Source organism: Stegodyphus dumicola, chromosome 11 (genome assembly GCF_044657685.1).
Source record: "Stegodyphus dumicola isolate Sdum_Otavi_A_Nest chromosome 11, ASM4465768v1".
NCBI classification, from domain to species: domain Eukaryota; kingdom Metazoa; phylum Arthropoda; class Arachnida; order Araneae; family Eresidae; genus Stegodyphus; species Stegodyphus dumicola.
The window spans coordinates 140,805,102-140,810,561 of record NC_140778.1 but is presented as its reverse complement, the minus strand read 5'-3'; the positions used below and the strand labels follow the sequence as shown (position 1 = coordinate 140,810,561).

Below are 5,460 nucleotides of genomic sequence, written 5' to 3'. Positions count from 1 at the left end.
AAGGACCCAAAAATATAATGACTGAAATGTTTAAAAACAGTCTAGATTATAACTAAGAGCAAACGTATATCGAAGAATTCTCTATTTAATTCGTTATAAAGAAAAGTTAAATTAAAAGAAAATGTTTGCATGTTAAGAAATAGTAAATTATATTTTTATTCTTTAAATGCTTATATGAAATTGGCGAATCTTCCTCCAATTCCTCTGCATGTCGATAACTTGACACATGCATAACTCAACAAAAATTGCTTTCACGTATAAACATAGCTACTTTGCTTTGTTAAAAATAAAGAATTTTGAATAAGGAATCAATTTCACATTTATAAACGAATGTTATGTAAGCAACTTTAATTTCTCAAAGAATTTTTTAAATAATAGGATTCTTAACAATTTCTATGAAAAATAAATGATGGATGTAAATGTCCTCTTTAATTAATAGTTTATTATATTATTAACAAAAAGATAATATTCGATAATTAACGTTGATTTATTGATAATAAATGCACGCTAATTACTAAATATTATACCAGCTAACAATGGCTAAATTTTTTCCTATCACAAGTCCCCCATCTCCTGTTAAGATATAACTCTCTTTTTTTTTTAAAACTGAACTTCGTAATAATCTTCGTAAGAGAGCATAATCAATTTAGGTTACTTTATTCAGTTTAACAGCAATAAATAATTGAGACTACATGCTGAAATTTTCATGAAAGCTTTGATAATTCCAACGTATAGTTCTCAAAAATTACAAATTTGTTAATTTTGTTTAGATTTTAACAGTACTATGCTCAGCGCATCCTAATTAAATGGTAGACAAATTTTATCCAAAGTAGAAATTTGTGGTGAATTAAATGCGATTACTTCAGAGAACGCTTTTCGTGCTGCCATCTGTGAACAGTTAAGTCAACTGATAATAGATTATTTTTCAGTCGATAGATGTCACCACTTAAATAGAGAGATATTTAATATTCTCTTAAAACAAATTTTAATGTATAATAATTTGCAGAGCCGGATTTAGGCTTAATAGCTTTTAAACGATATTGACATTTATTTTAAGAATGTGTTTAGATTTCATCCTGCGCCTCTTTTGACCTTTTTATTTATTTATTTTTTAATTTCATTTTCCAAATGTGTTCACTCGTCTGATTTAATTTTTTGGTTTAATTCTAGTATCCGGTGCACACGGGATTTGGCTACTTTTGGCGACTTTATGATGAGCAGTAAATACGGGACATATACGATGAGTAGTTAACGGGTCATTAAAAGAAAATATATAGTTAAACATAGTATATACTATGTATATAGTATATACTATGTTTAACTATATATTTACTATATATAACTATATACACACATAGTATATATACTATATGTATATATACTATGTGTGTATATACATATACTATGTGTGTATAGTATATATATAGACGTTCTTTGGATCATTTTTGGTGTTGGCGATAATTTTCAAAGTCGCGCCAAGGTTGCACCGTATACTAGGATTTTACCATTTTTTTTTTTTTTTTTTAATAAAATTTTACAAAGAGGGCATATTTGATTTACGGAAAAATTATCAATGAAAGCGTTAAGGATACCAGCAAATATTCATTCACTTTTGTCGTTATAATCAAGGATTTATAATTTAGTTATAAAAAAATTTGTTTTATACTTGTCAAATATTCTTTTAATAGATTCATAACTTCTGTGATAGTAGTACAGGCTAAATCGTAGAATAGGCTGCATCAGTCGATGCTGTGTTTACTTCTCTTACGCTTGGACACGCCTTTTTATGACGTAATATTGGTTACGCCTCTTCTTAAAAACAAGTTATAAGTATGCTATAGCTTCGTATTTAAAGAAAACTTAAATTATATGTTAACTGAGTTGAAATGGTAGGTTTATAATGTTCTGCGCGAGATTTTTTTAATTATAAATCTACTTTTGTGTGTTGTGTGGTAGTGTTAGCATTTAACGCAACGAATTATCTCTTACAAATGTATTATTAAGATACCAAACGATTGAAAATGATCATTACCAAACGATTGAAATTATTGAATGCATGAGTTAAAAATTATAACCGTAACTTCTGATAATACAGAACAGAATTCTTTTGCTTAAAGAATGTTTTGATTATTGAATAATACTTAATTCTGCAGTAAGCAATTAATCGGTGCTTACTGGATGAGTATCTGAATCTGGATTTTTTTTTTTATCAGTTGGAGCGAAGAGGTAAAAAGAACCTTATTGAGTGGTGTATGGAGAAAAGTTTGATTGCAATATCGTATAAGTGCCCAATTTGTGGAACAGATATGAAACTAGTACAGCGAAAAAACAGTATAGACGTTTTGAGTGGTGCGCAACACTGAAATTGTGCGCGATGCCGAGTTTGCGCAACTCTGGAATGTTTTTTAAGTGAAAATAGATCGATGTGCACATGGGCAAAGCCAATGTGGTGCGCATTGCCGAGGTTGTGCGCGATGCCGAGTTTGTGCAATTCTGGGATGCTTTTTTAAGTGAAAATAGATCGATGTTCACATGGGCAAAGCCAATGTGGTGCGCAATGCAGAGGTTGTGCGCGATGCCGAGTTTGTGCAATTCACAGTAAACAATTCATAAAAACAATTAAGCTATTCATATAACACTTTTATGAATTATAGTAATATGTGACAATAAATTTGGTTAAGAGTCCCTCGTATTCTAGTCGCTGCTCAGGACTTATGATCAAGAGGCGTGGTTTAATAATAAAAGTAGGTGTAGCTCATGGGTTCGACCACAATACAATGGGTGCGAATTTAGTATTTATAATTTTAATATTAATTATAATGATAATAGTAATTAGGTTATTCAAGTAATGTTTATGGTTTATAGAAATATGTAGCAGTAAATTTCGGCAACAGTTTTTGGCCTATATGCATCGCTCACAACTCAATGAGAGTAGGCGGGGCTTAAGGGCGGTAGCTGTCTAATATCAGAGTGTTTTTCCACATAATACAACCAGTACAAATTTAGTAGCTATAACTTAGGCTTTATTTATAATGAAGAAGAGATGAACCAATTTTTGTTTGTTTTAGGTTAAGAAAATATAACTCTTTAAATTTTCCATTGCTATAGGACATTTCAATATTATCTTGCTTATTAGAATTCTTACAACTTTAGTTTTTGCTATAACTTTAAATATGGTTGTCAATAAAAATTAAAAAAAGGAATTTTTTGTTCCAAATTAATATCATATAATAATTTAATTTGCTCATATATTAAACTACTAAATAATGATATGCTTATCCATTTACAGTATTTGCAGCTAACGATAAAACATTAGAGAAAGGACCTAGCTTTAAATCCTAACAGGTAAGATTGCCTGCTAAGGAATTATAATATCAGTTATATTATAATTCCTTAGCAGGCAATCATACCTGTTATATACTTGAAATCTTTAGGTACTCACTTTTTCACTCAGTATACTAAACATAAACCTATACATGAAACATGAGTAAATTATGACATTCTTTCTTCATATTGTCTCAGATCTGTATTCCAAAAATAATGCGTCACATTTAAAAAATTAAGATTATTGATCAATAACAACCACTCTTTCTCTGTGATAAAACTAGCTTCAAAATTAAGTGACCAAGGTTTCGTTAGCTTTGCGCAGAGGCAGTGTCATAGCCAATGAGGTACTACCGAGGCGTGACTATTGCTAGTTGAAAACTTTTCCCAATACCCCGCCATGGCGACGTGAAATACCGTCGGCAGAGGCAATTTTTGGGAACCCTTACGAGGGTTTATAATAAATAACATTAGAGATCCTGATGGTTTAAAACTGAGTAGCGTCTCTAAACGGGATGGGTGTGAATGGCTCCCTATGAGAAAATCTTTTGAACTGTTCTGTTGCGTTAGTAGGTCACCTGAGAACCGCGTTAGATCGAAAGTGCTCAAGGTTTTTAATTACTTATTGTAAGTTTAAATTAACCCGTCGGCACACGCGCTGGGGTAAAATCCACCCCACGCGTAGTTTTTCTTAGAAAATAAGGGAAGGTCGTACCGTGACCTTTCTAATACTTCATGTACCTTTCAAGATCAAGGTTAGGAAGGGTTCGTCCAGAGGAATTTTTCCCGTGTCCTTGGGATTTGGTGTTTTCGGGGAAGGAATGTGCAATGGGACTGTAGCCAAAGAATCTGTAAGGAATCTCCTGGGATTCTTTGCTGTAGCTTACCGCGCGTGTACTAACGTTTCACTTCTAGAGAGACATTCATTGAGTTGAGGGCGTACGAGCGAGAAGAATAACGATTACGAGTTCTTCTCTCTAGTGTTGAAACTGATAGCGAAATTGAAGATTCCAATTATGAGTGCGATAATATTTCTGAAAGTGATCACGAAACGGATTCTGACCAGTAATATGATGATTCACATGATTTAGGGAGCATATCTTTTTTGACATCAGGGAATTTTTATGTTTGAAAAGAGGGAACAATTTCAAGTAAAAAGTTACCTTCGAAAAATGTTCGGATTGATAGGATTATTTGAAATTTATTAATTATGAATTTCAAAACTTCTGGTGTTTGTGAAATATTAGTTCTAAATGTCTTACTTTATATATATATATAAGTCTGCCTCTTGCCTGCTCCACAATTATTCACTTATGCAATTTTTTGGAATAATGAATTTAATTTTTTGAAATATATTTTTTCATGGTTTTAGATACGCGGAATTAATTTACATATGCTCTTAGAATTTAAATGATATTGTAAATTAGTTCGCAGCAATAAGAATTATTTTTATTTTTATTTCTTTGCAATTTAAATTTCTTAATTGAATTTTAATTTTATATTTTCTTTATACTAATAGGGAATATTTATTAAATTCAAATGCTCGATTTCTAATAAAGAACAAAACTTTGTTTTCAGTAATCGATCATACTTCAGAAATAACCGTTTTAGCCCAGAAGAGTTATTAATTTCGTTTCGGCAGTTTACGACAATTCAGTTTCTGCGTGGATTCACTTTTCAACCTGTTGCCACCAAATATTATAGCTCTGTATTATATTTAAAGAAATTAAATAATGAAGAATCTGCGCAAATGTATATATATATTTCTCGCATTGTGATAAAACAATGGTACCTAGAGCCATCGAATTTTGAATAACGTAATCCTCCGCCGAATATGGGCATCTGAAAGCCCTAATTTGGAATTCGCTTTATTAACTATTTTATATTTTGTGAATTAGGCATTATAAAGAATTTTTGATTAACAAATTACATTAAACATTAAATTCAACGATTTCAAAACGAGGAATGGCATCACTGTAAGCGGGGGGAAGTATCTCCAAGACGCGAGACTGTTTATCGGAAATTCTAAAGGTTTGCTCATTTTTAAAATTATTTTGCAATATTGCTGTTGAATTGAATTTTATGTTTTAAGAGCGAAGAACAGGATATTTAATAAATAAAGGTAATACACAAAAC

At 31.2% G+C, this 5,460-nt stretch overlaps 1 non-coding gene across 1 annotated transcript; it reads left to right on the top strand.

Annotated features, from left to right (window-relative positions):
* The first annotated feature begins 3,637 nt into the window (after positions 1 to 3,637).
* Positions 3,638 to 3,778, top strand: LOC118190298 (U4 spliceosomal RNA). The gene has a single exon (XR_004758405.2). It is a non-coding gene; the product is annotated as a U4 spliceosomal RNA (small nuclear RNA).
* Positions 3,779 to 5,460: the final 1,682 nt, after the last annotated feature.